Source organism: Lepisosteus oculatus, chromosome 23 (genome assembly GCF_040954835.1).
Source record: "Lepisosteus oculatus isolate fLepOcu1 chromosome 23, fLepOcu1.hap2, whole genome shotgun sequence".
Taxonomy (NCBI): Eukaryota; Metazoa; Chordata; class Actinopteri; order Semionotiformes; family Lepisosteidae; genus Lepisosteus; species Lepisosteus oculatus.
Genome location: NC_090718.1, coordinates 14,459,581 through 14,476,170, shown reverse-complemented (window position 1 = coordinate 14,476,170; position 16,590 = coordinate 14,459,581). Strand labels below are relative to the sequence as shown.

Here is a 16,590-nt window from a genome sequence, read left to right as displayed (position 1 = left end):
TATTCAAAACCCTATGAACTATCAGATTTTCACTCAAGAATTATATCATGGACACGCCCCCTGTCTTCCTTCCAGCCCCTAGCATGCTTTTTACCGTGTTTTCTTCACTCCCCCTGGATCATGTTGTCTGCATAGGGTCCTGAAAGAACGCTTCATGACAGCAAACCTGTGTCATAGTGTCCCGGAAGATAAAAAAAATCATGCATGCGACTCTCACTAGCACATGATACATCAGGAAGCAGTAATGATTAAAGCTACAATCCATCTTCACTTCCTAAATTATCGCAGATTGGGGAAAAACAATCCAGCGCTATTGCCTGGTTTGGATATTTATCAAAAACCATATTGAATTTTTTTGCATGAGATACTTGAGCAAACTGGATCCCAAAGCTACCGCTTACTGGCACTTCCAAAGATTTCATCTTACCATGGCTTCAATATTACATTTGCATGGGGAAATTACTAAGATACTACAGCCATGTGCAGTATGCCCCATGTAGTACAAACCATTGATTTATGATAGTGGCTACAGCATCATTTTCTACAGAATACCATTTGGAAGTTAAAATGTTCTATTGAGAATTCACAATGTTATTAAAGGTCAAACAGTTCGATTCCCAGTCATGATGATTTTTTAAAGAAAAGCTTTACCATAAAAGTTTATATTTATACAAGAAGTAAAGAATTATATCATTTCTATTGACCAGGAAACTACAGAATGAGTCTGCTACAGACATACTGTATTGATTTGTCTAAGCAGGCAGTTATTAGCACAAATATCCCTGGAAGGTAAATGTGGATGCTCAAAACTAGAGAATACAGGATAAACCAGAAATAGTATTAGACTTGCTTTAGCTGTTCAGGTTTTAACAGTTAAAACTATTAAATCAATAACTTTCCTTCCAGGAGTATACATAAATTATAAAGTTTAACTGACATCTGTATAAAGCTACCGGCTACCCACCTGAACTACTGACATCTATATAGTTTTGTTTCTAAATTCATGGTTTATGGATTCATCAAATATTGTTAAACAAAACAATGACTGTCTCAGTATTTATGTGACTTTAAAGGAACAAGTAATAGGTTTATTCCATGCTGAAAAGAAAAGAAAGAAAAGGTTTTGGCCATGGAGCCTTCTTTATGTGACTTTGATGGGCAACAATGACAATCAGGCACTGAGCAGGAAATAAAGGAAATACTATACTCCAAAAGGCTTTCACAGACTAAAAAATATCAAATGTATACTGATTTCTCCAACTTTAAATCTTTAAAAATAACAAAGCTTTTTTACATTCCTGTAGACGTTTCATACATATCCACATATGGTTAATTTATATTGGCATGCCAGAAGTTTAGAATTTTCAAAAGAAAACACTTCAAATGTATTCAAAAACAGCTTTAAAAAATGAAAGACTAATTTGAGCATTGTTCAAAGTAAACACATTTGCAGATAACCGAACATATGGCACTTTAATTAATACCGTGAGCTTTCACAGACTTATCTTTGTATATAATTCAGGGACAACAACGAACATAGGATCAGTTCAAATAAAACTTAAATGCATTTTAATCTAATTTACTTCTATGTCTTCCCCATCCAACAGCAGTATTTTGCTGAAGGGCTCTAATAAATTGCTAAATTGAAAATCTCAGCATAAACAGAGAAGAATCCACAGACACAAGAAACTAAAGAAAAGTGAAGGTCAGGCTAGACAACATTTCATGCTTTTCCTATCTGGACAATCATTCTAACTTGCATCCGACAATCAATCGTAACCACAGAAATGAGCTATCAACGTTATTAAGCAATGTCATGCAAGGCAGTGATAATCCTCTTAAATTGCTACTTTAATTTATTAGGTGGGCTCAAGGATAAACCAGTGAATAGTTTCTGAATGACTTCAAAATATTTGAGCAATGGAATGGCAACGCTAAAAGTGCAGCCAGAAGCACTGAGCATGGTATTTCCTTTATGAAGTTTTTGCGCCAGTTTTCAAAACAATGGCAGAAGGAACTGTAACAAGTATATTACCAGACGCACTGAATAATCCATTTCATTTCACTTGCTTTCTGAACAGGAAATAACAGCAGCACACCATAATACCTCAGATTATGACTGACACTCTCTTCAGTTTTGTACAGGGGTCTGCTGGATGATGCATCTCATTATAGTTTAAAACCAACAACCTCAATATTTCAAAACATAAAATATTCTTCTACATTTGTTGCCAAATTCAGAGAAACCTGTTAAAAAGATCCATCAAACAAGAGGAAGATGAATATAGAAAAGGTAAGTAAATCTATTTTGAAGATCATATTAGATTCTGAGTTTTTGACAATAAGGGTGTCTAGAGTGAGTCATGGAAGAAGCTACAGTATACAGAGAACAGTGAAATCATCATGGATAAATCTCCTGTCCCTAATATGCAAACCTGTTTACTATATTGCCCAGTCTAACTTCTATGAGAAAGTTGGAGAAACAGGAAAATACTGCCTCCCTGATGGGTATTTTACCCGTTAGTCTGTCGGACAATGATCTAATCTGAGACATGCTGGGAGACGCAGTTCTCTGATGAGTACGAGGAACCTGCAGATGAGGTACCTGTTAAATGAAAACTTTTCTTCTCTTTTCTTCAGGAAGCTCACATTTATTTTATGCACTACAGATATTGTTTAACACAGTTAAAAGTAAAGTTACTCAGACAAAATTAAATTGCAGAGAAAAACTGTTTCAAATGGTTTTAACCTGCATACAAACTGTAATCTGTCACTTTGCATTTGTATCTTATATATATTCACATTCCCTACCTACCCAGCCGTTCAGAATGAAAATATTTTGGAAAACAACTCACCGAGAATAAATCCATTGAGGTTTCTGACAAGCAAGGAAAGACATTTAATATTGACGTTTAGATCAACCCTTTAAACCCTCATTCCAGGGGGCAGCACAACTGTCAATTATTGCACTGGATCAACTACTAATTAATTCTTTACACTTATATAGCGTTTTTCTGGACACTCCACTCAAAGCCCTTTACAGGTTATGGGGATCCCCTCCACCACCACCAATGTGCAGCTCCACCTGGATGATGCGACAGCAGCCATAGTGCCCAGTACTCTCCCCACACATCAGCTATCAGAGTAAAGGAGAACAGAGTGATGAAGCCAATTCATAGATGGGGATTATTAGGAGGCCTTCTAAGAAGGGCACTCCCTCAAACTGGTGTTTAAGATATTTTTAACTGTTCACAGTATTATGCATTCTCCAAAAATGTTCCATCTTGTCTCAGAACCACAAATAGCCCTGAGGGCTCAGACTGAAGGATAGAAGACTGAGACAGTTAATAAGAAAGAGTCAGGCTAGCTTGAGCATAATGCAAATGCCCACTGAGCTGCTCTGAGAACATTCAGAGGAGAACAGAAAATATCCTGTTAGAAGGACCGGGAAGTTGGTTGACAACCACTGCAGGAAATAAAATTACCACAAAGGAAAACCCAGGGCTTAAAGAGTGCAGAGGAGTTCACAACTGATATCGCACAGGCTGAAAAGGAACAGAATGTCTACTTTAATTGCAACCAAATCACCAAAAATGCATTCTTTACAACAGTGAGCTTCAGTATGAGTGCAGATCACATTACAAAATGTTTGATTTGGGATGGCTAAAGTGTACTGCATGGAAGGAGAAGAATTTGTAGACAGATCATAAAGTTTAAGTGAGATGCAAATGATCAGACTTCCCCCTTAGAAATGATTCAAGGAGAAACTGTTTCTATTTTCAGGAAAGGGAGACCTGAATGTATTTCAAGAGCATACGCTCAACTGTCCTAAATTTTTTTACATTCGTTTGAGAGCTACATTCACCTATGTAGACACATTGCAATGAATTTGTTAAACAGTCTACATTAAGAAAAAAAATTAGAACATGAAATCTTCTGAGGTTCTCGCATACTCTAAATGGGTAGGATGTTTTGTTTTATATTTTTAGTTGTGGGATTGTGTTCCATTATATGAAGAAAAGTCTTTGATTTTACCAATACTGAGTGCCTCAATTATTTGGTTTTTCTTTTGTTTTGAAGTTAATTACAGAAAATGAGACCCCTCTTTCTGTTCAGTTGGCAGCATTAATAACTCTGTTTAATCAAATTAGGTTTTTTTTCCTTTATCACATTGTTCCTAGCTATTAACTTTCCTTTGTAATAAAGCTCTGCCTAATGAGTGCCAATAACGGTACAGTATGTGCTGCCACCATTTTAATCCCCAAATTCCTTTAATTTTCCGATGGTGTGTTTTGATAAAGTGAAGTAGTTGGAACTAATGGAGCGTGACAACCCCAGGGAATAACGTTTCTGCAAGCTTCAGCAGCTTGGTGGGTCATCATCAGCTTTGTCACGTACATTGGCAAAGCACAACTACCAATGAGCTGAGCATGGTCCATCGTCCAGGAAGAACAAAGACAAAACAGAGATAGTAAAAGGTGTCAAGGGTAAAAATATAATATATGCTAGTACCAAGGCACACAAAAGAATTGCTGTTCTTCAAAACGGAATATCTTCTCTAATGTCCACTGCTGAAAAAGACCTTGGCTTTACACGTCACGATATCACATATAACATAACAAGCCATTTGCCAGGGGCCATTATCAAAAGTGAAGTAAGATGAGGTACATGAAGGTACAGTAGTCACATACTATGAGATGATATCCCAAAGACAAGAAAAGGAGGTTCACTCACTAGCTCATGATAACTCAGCACACTAGATAAACAGATTAAATCTTGCTCAAGGTTAAGGAATTCCATTAATTTCTCACATGGCACTGCGCTCTTTACTCTTGGACTCTGCTCAGAGTGTCTCCTTCTGCCCACAAAGTGTTTGCTAAGACCTTGATAAAGCAGAAACCTCCAGGCTTTCATAACAGCTAACCTGAGTTTCTCAAAGTGTCAGCATGTCCGGTATGCACACCTCCCTGTCACTCATGTATTATCTATGAAGGTAAAAAATAACATCCATATGTTTCCTATTTGGCTGGCTGACTTCTCATATATCCTTTAGTTGCAGCCATTTCCCCACCATCTGCCCATTTTAATCCTGCCAAAAGCATCCCAATAACAGGCAGTTGTCCTGATCTGTGACACTATGGGACGACACACATGTGGTTCACATGTACTGGATGCCTCTCTTCCATCCCGGAATAAAAGAACCAGCCTTAAGAAGCACAACCTGATTATGTAAAGAAATACGGATGTCAGCAGATCTTACAATAATTGATGGTCCTTTCAGACCTTTTCCCAAAGAAGAGCTCCAGAACAGAAAATAGAACTCTAGACTTGCAAACTGATAGGAAAACCAATTTAGGAACATGCATTTAGAGAAATATGCTTGATCAAAGGGGATCTGTGCAAGGCTGAAACTGACTTAATGCTGGCTTACTGAATCTCAATTGAGAAAAATTGAAATGCAATGAAAACGACCTTCTAAACCAACGCATCTGAATACCTTTGTAATCCCACCACTGCCACTACACTATTAAAATGCCTGGTGTATATATTGCTGGTCTTTCTGATAGCTCCCTCAGATAGAAAGCTACCATATATTATCCCGATACCTACAAAAGCCAAGGATTAATCAGATTGATCACTGGCACGTGGGTTTCAGTTAATTCAGGAATTTTCACCAATATTGAGTGCTGCTCGAACACATTAAGCAACAATCAGAGCCGAGTTTCAATTAATGTTCCATCAACAGAAAGCTCTCTTGCAAGAGCTACTGTAAATATTTATGAGACGAACCATAAAAATGGTGGCAAGTATCAAGCAAGCAACGTAAAAATAAAATCAAACAAGAGTGTCTCATTTTCCAATACTAAGATTTAATGTATAGGCAGCAGATAATTGTTTTCATCCACAATTGCATCAACAAACGTTTTGGTCATTCAGGAAATCACACATGTTCATGTATCAGTTTTGTGTTTGGTTCAGCATGAGGGTTTCATTACAAATATGTAAATACTGTAAACAACAGCTTGAGGTTGGTTACTATCATATTAACATTGGTCTAATAATACAGTAGTGTCTCAAGATATGCTAATATAACATCCATTAATTTGTATTTTCACAATTCACTCTCTCTGATGGGGTCTTTGATGAAAGAAGAGCAGAATGGAATGGAACAGAGCCAGAGGCTGTGAAGTGCAACTTTCAAACTGGCTGCACAACAGACTAGCATCCTAAGAAACCTAGCGAGTTAAAAATCTCCCTGCCGCCTGCACAAGTTCTATCCCACTATCCAGCATCCACAGGTCAACCAGATCTTGTTTTCATATTATAATGAACATTTGATGTTCTGTGCTTTCAGCTTGGAGAGTGACAAGTTGGAGCCCACTTTAAAGGCTCATTGACAGTTTTATTGCCCTTTTTGTTATAGTGGAGTGTGCTAATCACAAAAGTAAACTGAGAAAGTGCAGGAATCAGCTGGATGCAGAGGAGGGATTCATGTTAATTTGATCTGTTTACAAGTTTGTGGTGACTGTTGTTTTAGTTGATCTATGCTTTTTTAATTAACTTAAAGTTAATAATTAAGTGTCCATTACCATATAAGGGAGGGTTACTAATGTCTTTTAACCACACAACATATAAATTATATACAATATATACTGTAGTACATTATAAACGGGTATTGGGATGGACATTTATATTTTTGAATTTGTCCAACAGTGATGGTTCTCTGCAAGAACCCTCACAAATACTGAGACCCTGCTGTACACTATATTCCAAAACTATTAAAATGTATGTTCTCCTGATGCACTCATCTTATTAGCTTAGATGAACCTCACTCTCTTTACAACTGGTAAACGCTAATCATCATAGAAGGCCAATAACATTCTCTACAATTCATTTTTTATTTAAACACCTTTTATTAGAGATGATTAATAATTAACTTCTACATGTATTTGTATTCAGTGGGTCTCTTCACTATTTGTTGTATTAGAGGCTCCTAATATTGTGCAATTATTTCTCTGGGATGCAATCTTACAAAGAAATGGAGCAAAATTCAGTATGTACAACTGGTGAATAATTTAAAATAGCCTTGTGGCATATTTAGTGTTTCAGATTTTTTTAATAGTCAGTGGCAGTAATGAAATGCAATTCAATTAACTATAGTATATTATCGAAATGTTTAACATTTGTTATCACATTTTGTTGGTATCTGAAGTGACATCCAAGTGATAATTATCCATTGGCAGACGAAATATGAAACATGCTGCTGTCAGGGAACAGGGTATATGTCCACATTCTTTAAAGGAAGAGATAAAAATTAACTACAGGTGCCATTGGGATATGATATCATATTTTATGTCATATACAATATTAATCTATTTTTATGATTTATTAACTGGTCAAATAAACAATTGACAATTACAAAGTTTTTTTAATTTATTTTAAAATATCTTAGAAAATGCTGTATAATACAGCATATACAGCATGAAAGAGCTTGATAAATTTTATTTGAGAGCAAGTCTCAGATGAAAGTCATGAGAGAGCTCCACAGCCTGGGGACGCTATAACAAAAGGCAGCCTCTCCCTTGGAGTACAAATGTACCAGACTGCCTTAGTGATGTTAACATCGGTTTTCTTACTATTGTACTTATTACGCAATTGTTTGGAAAACCTATACAATTTCCATTAAAATTACATTTACGACATGACTGTCACACAAAACTATTACTGAGCTGCTAAATATTTGATTAACCTTGGGAAAAGGGCACTAACTCATATTGAACAACACAGCTAGAAGACCCGATGTGAATTAAAGTTTTAAATCTAACACTTCTGTGTTGATATGGTAGAGAGCGGCTCCATTGTATGAAGTTCATACCTTGCAATTCCACATGATGTTGGAGGAAATGGCCCAGTTACAAACCATCAAGGAAAAATCTGTGATGTACAATACCTACACATACTGGATTTGAGAAAAATCCCTCTAATACCACCACTCACTCTTATAGAGAGATAATTTAAATGGATCTTTTCTGAATAAGATGGATTTTTGATTTGACATGGACTGACTGTGCCAAGTCTTCGGAAGCTGTAAAGAATTTCAATTCCTTCCAAGGCTGATTTCAGTTCTGTCTGTTTTTTAAATGCATAACATAGCTGGAAGCTCTAGAGCTAAAGACATCGCTGAGAAGAAGCAGATGGCAATGGAGATTCCACAGCCATATCGGAAAAGGGGTTTGCTTTAGAAGGACTAGAGTAGGGCTTACAGCATCAAAGTCTGAAAAGAATATTAAAAGTTTAAAGGTGAAGCAAAGGGTAAACTGGAAAAATAACATTTGAAACATTAAAATTAACAGAACTTAAAACCGTAACCGTAATGACCGTGAGCTAACAAAAGAGCAAATTGTTTTGGAGGGAAAAAGGATACACTATATAAATTATGCCAGTGTCAAAAATAGCTCTTTGTTGCTGTTATGTTTTCCTCTTAAAATGTAAATAGCTTGTAGTAGTACAGGCAATCACCAAAGGGGTATAACCGCAATGTGAAAGACATGACATGGGTTGAATCAAGCTTCAAAGATTCCTGCTGGGCCCTGTGGCCTGCCGTTCGGGCGAGTTTCAAAATGCATCGTGTCACTGCTGCACGTGCAGCACAAACAAGCTAGAATCATGTGTCTGATGTGATCGAGAACGGATGTCCTTAGATGGCTCCTGAAAATTTAAATCAAGCTTGAATGTTTTTAAAGATCACTAGTTTGATTATGTGACTATTAGTACAATGGGACAGCACCACTCTTACTCCAATCGTTGTTAACTGGGTAGTCAGAAGTGCCAGTGCACAAGTGACAGGTACACCACAGCTGCCCTACTCACCAGACCAGAGTCCCATTAAACATTTGCTCGAAACTGCAGGTATAGTTAATAACTTCATAAATGTGCTGGATGTGCTGATAGGAGATGTGTGTTACTAGGTTTGTGGTCACTGCTGGGGAAAACAGTTACACATTGAAGCTAAAATCTAAAGGAAATTAAATGTTTGCCATGACCCAGAAGCTATTTTTTTCTCATACAGCTCCAGAAATAATCAAATGTAGCCAAGTCATATTTTAATTAATTTCATTATACTGTTCATCATTAACATTCAATTCCTATTTAGCCATGATAGCCTTACTTCTGAACTGGATTTGCTGATTCAGTGCTGCTGTGGTATATTATATTTTTTTCTGAATCCTTGTTATGTTGTTTAATTGTGTTTTTAATGTAGGCAGAGGTGCTTCTGCCAACTGAGCAAAGCTCAGTAAATGAATCTTGTTAGCCTTTTTGAATCCTTTACAAAGATACTTTAATAAACAGACAAACACACCAGCACCCAATTAAGCAGGTGGATGTGAACTAAATTAACCCACTTTCACTGACTGCCTCCTCTTTCTGCACAACACTGCAAGCTTTGGGTGCAAATTAAAAAAAACACCCTCTCATCAAGAGGACAGTATCAGTTCAAGTATTAAACTCATTAATTAACTAATATGATGTGATGTCGGAACCAAATTGATATCTATGTTACTGGAGGCTTTTTTTTCTACAAAGCACAAGTGAATTCCATTACAGCCATTTAACAAATGACAATTCCACCTCACTCCACTGCAGGACTTTGTCACATCTACAGTAGTTCCCCCAGAAGCAGACTATTGTTTGTTCCACATATAAGTAGTGGAGGCTTCTGATTATAACCAAGTCCTGGGATGTAAGCAAACAGAACACAAAACTGAACAGCCTAGCTACTAAGAGATAGAAAAGTGAAAAGTAACCATGGGGAGTGCAAATTAAGAATTAAGACAGTCGTGAATGCACTGACGTCTTACGTCTTTACTTCCTGGGACGTTCAAGAGGTGTGTCCTCTAATGTGCACCCAGTGAACTTAAGTCTAACCTTTCAACAGAAAGATGAGAGAGGAGATCTTGGTGAGACTAGAATACAAGGTGATAATTACTCTTTTGTTTCCCCAAGAGCCACCAAGATTCATTGTCAAGACAAAAAAATGTGGATGGGAGTTTTGCAGACAAGAGATTTTGCTCTGCTGCAAGTCCCTTGGCAGGCTGATCTGTGTGAACTGTCCCCCTAAGCTGGTGCAGACTCTAAGAGAGCCAGTGTCAGATAGGGTTAATAAACAGTACCTGGGAGGTGCAGGAGGACACGGCAGCATTGCAGGACTCCTGGAAAAGAACAGCCCCGTCACTCCGTCAATGTTTTCATAAGTCCTGTAAAACACATGTAGGGTCAAAACTACTTCTTCAAGGACTTCAGAGGGCAGGCTTTGGCCTGTTCACTCTGTAGACAAACACCTACTCATGAAACCCACCCCTGCAATAAGACAGACCCACACCCCACTAATCTCCAATCTTTGAGTCAGTAAGGATGATGGCTGGTTCGGTTTTAACATGTTAACTTTAACATGAAAAAACGTTCTACTTTCCATCAGCATTGAGAAGTTTTCCCCACAAACAACCATCTAATTGCAGCTCAGGAAAATGTGCCCTAACCTCCTTTCACTTTTTTCAAATGGATTTACTTTAAACTGTTTTAGTCTGATTTTCACAGATTAAGACCTTTAATTTAAAGGTAATTTTAATTTAAAAATAAGGAAAATGCCTTCAGATTCAACAAAAATATGCTGCACTGCACTTGGATATGAAGATGTCCATTGGATTGACTTTGTCATCAAAACTTTTGAATATTCAAATTTAATGCCCTTTGTAGATTTCCCTCGAAATTAAAAAGAATTAGTTCTATTAGCCTGTCAGAGCTGGACATTACTATAGGGTCTGGGAGTGTACTGTACCTTTGCACTTTTCTTTGAGCTGATAACAGATTAGTGATGTCTTTTTGCAGTATTGTTCACTTTCATTAATGTTCTTTTAGTTGAGGGAAGCTTCCAAACAATAAAAAACAATATCCTATAGCATCCCTGTGCAGGTGATCAAGAAATCCCCCCACAGGCATTGCATTTATGATTAAAACCCACACTCCTGGAATGATTTGATTAAAGTAATTTTGCTTTGTGAAAGATAAAAGTGTGTATCTGACTGGGAGAAGAAGTCTTTGACAGGTAGCCTGGGTCCAGTCTGTCAAACAGCTGCCCCAGTGGAGGAATGAAGCCGAGGCTGTAGTGTGTGTAGACTGTAGCAGTTGAATAGAGCTCAGATGCTGACACGCGCTGTCAGACCAGCAGCTGTCCCTCCGAGACAACGCACCACAGAGCAAAAGCAGACTCTGGATGACATTAACTATAGACTTCAGCCTAAATACTCCCTGTAGGGCACGGGAGTAGGCCCTCATGCTCACTGCAATGTGGACCTGTACACGTACTAGAGTACAATGCCGTGGTTGCGTTTTATACACTGGAGTTCAAATATTAAGATTCCTTTAATCATCATTGAGGAATACCATTAAATACACAAAATCAACACAGTTAAGGAAAAAATACATACCACCTATGATAATATCTAGTAATAAGCGCTAGAGAAGGGATTTGTCTCAGATGTCTATGGAGGGTTAGGATAATGACAGGTTGTACCATGGAAGGGCTCTAATAACCATTTCCCTGCCACTACAGGCAACCTAACATGCAGCCTCAGATTTGCTTGGAAATAGTTTATCCTGATGTCTAATAAACAATGATTGAATCAATAATGTTAGAGGTATTTGGGGCGAGTAGTTTTGAGCAGTTTGTAAAAATAGTAGTTTGATGGTTATTATATGGAGACTTGTTAGGAGTGGGGTAATTATAGGTAAAGTAGTTATTGATGGGTGGTGCCACATCACTTTAGCAACTTAACTATTTTGTAGAAAAGTACTTTAAAAGTACTTCAGACCTTTGGTCTCTTTTACCGTTTCTTGTATAAATAAATATTGCAAAATATCTTAAAATATATAACAGGGAAGCTCTGGATTCTCAAAAACTGTTTCTGAACGCAAGGGCTAACAGGGCTAGTGGAAAAGGGTCTATAATCTAGAGCAGAGGTTCCCAACCTATTACAGCTCACAGCCCACATGACCAACCCTAAAAACTTCTGCGGCCCACACAAGGACCAGGCTGTCCTCACCGTTTGAAACGGGCTAGCTCTATACCTCAACAGTAGCCTAATCGACACCGGTAATCAGAGAAAATATGCATATGCTATACAAGCTACAAACATGGCTTCACAAAGACCTTTTAATCGATTACAGGACTCCAGTCAGCACCTCACAAAAATAAATAAAATTGAGACAAATTTTGTAAAAACTAAAGGCATCAGTACAGCTCTTTCTTAGTTATATCTCTCGTACTTAATGTTAGCCTCGTCAGAAACAAACTGAGCGAGCGGAACCAAAAGGAACTGAATATTTTTACACAAGTGAGGGGTAGCCTCCTGTGCCAATGAGGACACTGAGAAACAAAAATACTCACAATAACTATCAAAATAATTATAAACCAGAAGTATATGTTAACTCCCCATCCATTACATTACATTATTGAACATGGAAAGCTACCAATTAAGTGTCTTTATGTAAGAAGAAATGCATTCAGAAGAGATTTTAAAGACTTAAGGTTAATGGCGGAGACAAACAAAGGCCTCATTATCCGAGAACTTTCATGGTAAGTGACTAGTTATCTTAACACCCCTAGCTGGAAGCCACATGAAGAAAAATGAGTTGTGCCACCAGGGCCAAGTGTTCTTCAATCTCTTATTGCATTTGAGGACAGGTCTGTCCTCTGTGACACTGCATGACTAACATCACAGCCATTAAAGTGCATCAGCTAAGTGTTCTGCTGAGGCCTCAGTGTTATACGAGGCTCAAAAATATGTGGGCCAGCAAATGTTTAATTTTGTTTTTTAAAATGAGGTCAGGTGCTTTGGGACTGTAGTCTCCTTCCATCATCCATGACAAAGATTTTTTGATTTGTCTCCCAAAAAGTTAAAAAAAAGGTTCTGCAGCCTAGTGAGTATGACACAAAGGAGAGAAATGATAAATGCCCACTTCGGTATAAATGGGTTACAGAAGAACGTGTTAACAGGGGAAATATTTTTTTTGGAATGTCACCTTCAATTTGGACCACAAATGGATAAAGGATTCTTCACTGCAGCTGTAACCTACAAGAAGAATAATGGATTTGGAACCATGCTTTCAAAGAGAACTCCCTCCACCACTTTAGTCTGACTTAAGCAAAATACAGTGTCTGCTCTAACAATGCAAAGCTTTTTGCTCCCTGTGCTGTTCATCGATGGGCCTGCCCACCCTATTGATCAAGAAGCCCAGCAGTTAGTATACTGCACTGCCGAGTTGAGGGTTTATTAAAACACTCCACGAGTGGCTGCTCTCAGTCCTGGCATTACAGCGGAAATTTTAACAACCCACTGGAGCAGAGAAAGAACATCCCATTTTCAGTCAAGATCTAAGCACAAGCCTGGGAGCTTCACTCCTCACATGTGGCTGGCACCTAGGAGCAGAACTACACCAGAGCAGTTGAAGTGCAACAGGAGCCGGTCCAGGCTCCTGCGAAGCGTAGTTCAGGACCCTATGCAGATGGTATCATCCAGAAGCAAGTGGAGAAGGACATCAGGGGAGGAAATGAAGAGCATCAGGACGGACTAACAAACAGGGGGGCGTGATTATGGCGATCCGGTGCTTGGGGGCGTGGCAATGGCAAACAAAGTTCAGGCAGTCCAAAAGAGGGAATCTTCTAGACCACTTTTTCCCAATGGTTCCAAAGCTGGAATGATAAATTGTAAGTCCCCTAGAAAAAGGGATCAGCCAAGCAAATTAACAACTGCTTTCTAAATCAAAGGAGAGGTGCAGGTGTGGGTTGTATGTTAACAACGCATACGCTCCCCAGCCGAAAATGGGGAGAGGTGAAGATTCCACAGGACACAGAAGATGACAGACTTGGAATGTATGGCACTATATGAAGAGCAAAATGGGAATTAGTAAGGCTAAGGAGCAAGCTCTCCTTTGGAAATCTCCACTCTCCAATGAATTGGCTATGAATTGGGCAGTGTGCCCATAGGGAAAATAAAGCCCTTGAAATTCAGTCCCTTCAAGTAGGTGGGATTGTACAGCAGAGTGTCACGATCGCAAACCCCTCCTCTTAAGGGCCCTCCAGCCCTTCCTTGTTCGCTCCGTTCCAGCCCCCTTTTCAGTTCCCCCTTAAAAGCCAGACGCTGACGCTATTCCGGGAGGCTCTGCATTGGTTCCCGCATCATGTGAGCCCGGGACCTGGATGAGCCTGGCCCAATTAAGCTTTTAGTTTCCGCTCCTGTTCCCGTTTCCCCTGCCGGTTCCGACCCAGTTCTGTTTCTTTTAATCGTCTGTCTCAGATGGATCGCCTGGCCTTGGACTTTTGCTCTGTTTTGGATTTCCCGTTTGACTCCTCCCTGGATCGTTTGCCTCGGCCACACCTCCCCCCACCACCGGCGCTCCATGGACACGCCCCCCCGTTTTCATCCCCGTCTCCTGCATGCCTTTTTCCCCATTGTTTCCTCATTCTACCCTGGATTGTGTCATCTGCATAGGGTCCGGAAAGAACTCTCCCTGACACTCAATTCATCCAGGACATTTTGTCATGAAAAATGAATAAGAAAACTAATCAAATCAGTCCAAAAATAAAGCCTAATAGAATACACACAACATCAGAACAAAACACTTCATACATCACACTGTGCCCAAGTTGTAATGAATAATTAAAGGTTGTACTAATTGGTTAGCTGGTATCTATTACACTGCAGCTACAGGTATACTGAAAGGCATAAAACAAAGAAGAATTTACATTTTTAATACCATGCAAGCACTATGCACCTTTTAAAGTGTCATGCTTGTATTTAACCTTTCAAATCCACATTTTAATTACAGTCACTCCTCCATGTAGCTCCCAGCTAGGGGAGGAATCCAAACTGGCAGTAAGCAAGGGCAGCCTGCAGAGGGACATCTGTACTCTGATGCCAAACTGTTCAAGGGGAAAAACTGGCAATGTGTCAAGGTGAAAATACACAGGGAGATTAATGACATTGTATTTATGTACAAGCATAAATACACAGTTCAAAAACATTTAATCATTAGTTATAGCACCCAAAGATTGTTCTCTCATACAACATTCCTTCTACCTTAAGTACTGTAGAGCACCTACAGTATAATGCCTCTAATTTTCTGTGCTTGCTTCACCAGTTTCTACTGGGCAATTATTTTAGTTTGGTCAACATTACAACCATTTCCGACAGTCGCTTCCAAAGGCATAACAAAAACATGAATTATGACTACTCTAGTCTAGATTTTCTGCTGACCTTGTTAACTCCAGATTTCTCAGGAAGAAGATATTTATTTGAGGAATCAATACACATAAAGGTCAAATCCACATGGAGTTCATTCCATCATGAAATTCAGTTTGGCCATGAGGTAGGATGCTAAACTGAGTTTCACTGAAATCCACATTTAAAATGTATGATGAAAAAAATTAAAATAATAAAAAATGAAAGACATATGTCATCTGCTAACTGAAAGACTAATACTGCAAGAACAAACTAATCACAGTTATGAGATAATGTGAGAAACGAACCATGAATCCTAAGTACATCTTTTTTCAATTGATATTCAAGTGCCTTCCTAGAAGGTCTTCAGCAAAGTGAGAAGGAGAAAGAGGGAAGATGAAGAAAAGAGAAACGTGGAGGAGGATGAGAGAGAGAAATTGAGAGAGAAAAGCATCAAATTCCTTCAGGTTTTAAAAGTGCTTAACTTTGTTTAATAACTTCAAGGTCAGGAGAAGCTCAGAGACATAAGACCATCATCTAACGCTCTGACAGTCGGACAGTCGCTGCTACAGGTATATTCCTACACCATCCAGCACTCAGCAGGCTTCACTGCAAGCAATAGGGCTGTATCCAGTCAAACAGGGTGAGGCCTGGCATGCTAACACATACTGGCTGTAGCACTCACTGCTAAATCCCATATAGACAGACGCCTACAAAGTAGAGCACCCCAGCCAATGTTTGATTTTTTAGCTCCACTGCGAATAAAACGAGTGGAAAAAGTGAACAGTTTTCACTGCACACGGTTAAAGACTATGGCCAGCTGAGACCACAGAGCTTTATTTACAAGCCAGAGATGAGACCAACCATTGTCCTGTAGAGTCCACAGGTGTCAACTAAAAATTCAACATCACAGGATTCAGATCTGTACATTTCCATGAACTATAAATGTTACATCAGAATTTACAGGTAAATGTCCAAGAACACTACAGTTTGGAGTTTTCATTAATATTAAAAGATATGGAAAAAAATAAGCAAGGTAAAAAAAACATCTGGTACTGCACAAAGTATCTGAAGTAACTTTCAAAAGACAAGGAAAATGAGCCACATGCAGAGTAAAGCAATTTGAACCAGCTTGCATTAGCAGGGGTACAAATGAAAATGTTAACAATAATCAAAATGCACTCTTGCAGCACCTGTAGTTCTTAAAATATCCTAAGCCACACAATCAAATCCAAAATACATTATTAAATCAAAAGAAATATTCTGAATCTGAAATCTTTTTTATACTATTTCACATATCCTGGCATTTTTC

The 16,590-nt window shown here is 38.6% G+C and overlaps 1 protein-coding gene across 4 annotated transcripts in view; it reads right to left on the bottom strand.

The window, feature by feature from the left end:
* grik4 (glutamate receptor, ionotropic, kainate 4) overlaps positions 1-16,590 on the bottom strand; it is a 312,974-nt gene that overhangs the window by 244,331 nt on the left and 52,053 nt on the right. For 3 of the 4 annotated variants that reach the window (XM_069182439.1, XM_069182438.1, XM_069182440.1), the window contains one exon: positions 10,173-10,256. The exons of the other annotated variant lie outside the window; for it this stretch is intronic. The gene's annotated coding sequence lies outside the window, so the exon portion shown is untranslated. The remainder of the gene's footprint in view (positions 1-10,172; positions 10,257-16,590) is intronic. 4 annotated transcript variants of the gene reach the window in all.